Genomic DNA, 932 nt, shown 5'->3' with positions numbered 1-932 from the left:
ATCTGAGGGTGCTATTATTACGTGCATAGGAAGACCTTTTCGTCTTAAATATCGAACAACTTCATGCTTGGGGAATTTAGCATCCATATGTTCTACTTTTCTAGTAATCTTAACATGCCTATGCTCCACTATGTATTCTTATTAAGGTACGAATTATTCAAGATAAAAAGTTATATCGTGAACAAACGCGGATATCTTGAACATTCGCAGTAGTGATTCTTGTGTACTTTTAAATTGGCACATGGCCTTACATAACCTAAAAATACACAGGAATAACTACTGCGCATGACAGAGATATCCGCGTTCTGTCACCACTGACTGGGGCTGGTGGATAAGCTATCTCTCTCGCACAGCAACATGATTGGTCTTTTCAATTTTGCTCCACAAATAGCTCTTTACTTGCGCATATATGTAAACGAGTGTGTGTTAATGTGGCAATATTAAAAAGAATAACCTGTAAATTTAGTGAGTAGTACCAGAGATTAGTTGGGAGATTGCTCATGTAATGGAATAAGAGACTACGTCAAAATTCGACTGCTAAAAGCGCTCTCTTGGTTTGTGGGTCAACTCCTCGGAGTTACTTTGCAGTTTTCGACATTTTTCAGACGTTCCGCGTCGGTAATTGCTGAAGTTAGAAAATTTTTTTAATGAGTTACCACCGCAGTTACAATTACAGGAGTCACCATAAATGTAGATGCTGTACTATATATTTATTTACCACTCGAATATTAAGTGTTTATTATATAATTATTCTAATGATTCACAATTATTAGTGAGTAGTTATATAATGAAAATTAATGATTTATTTGTTTAGTCTTAACACCTAAAACTATTTATTTTATATTGTTGTCTATTTAAATCATTTAAACTCTTCTTTGCTGTGAAACTGTATTACTCTTTTAATCTTCTCTTCTAGAATTTTGGCACATTTC

The sequence above is a fragment of the Belonocnema kinseyi genome, chromosome 6 (genome assembly GCF_010883055.1).
Source record: "Belonocnema kinseyi isolate 2016_QV_RU_SX_M_011 chromosome 6, B_treatae_v1, whole genome shotgun sequence".
Lineage (NCBI taxonomy): Eukaryota > Metazoa > Arthropoda > Insecta > Hymenoptera > Cynipidae > Belonocnema > Belonocnema kinseyi.
This window is presented reverse-complemented; position numbering follows the sequence as displayed.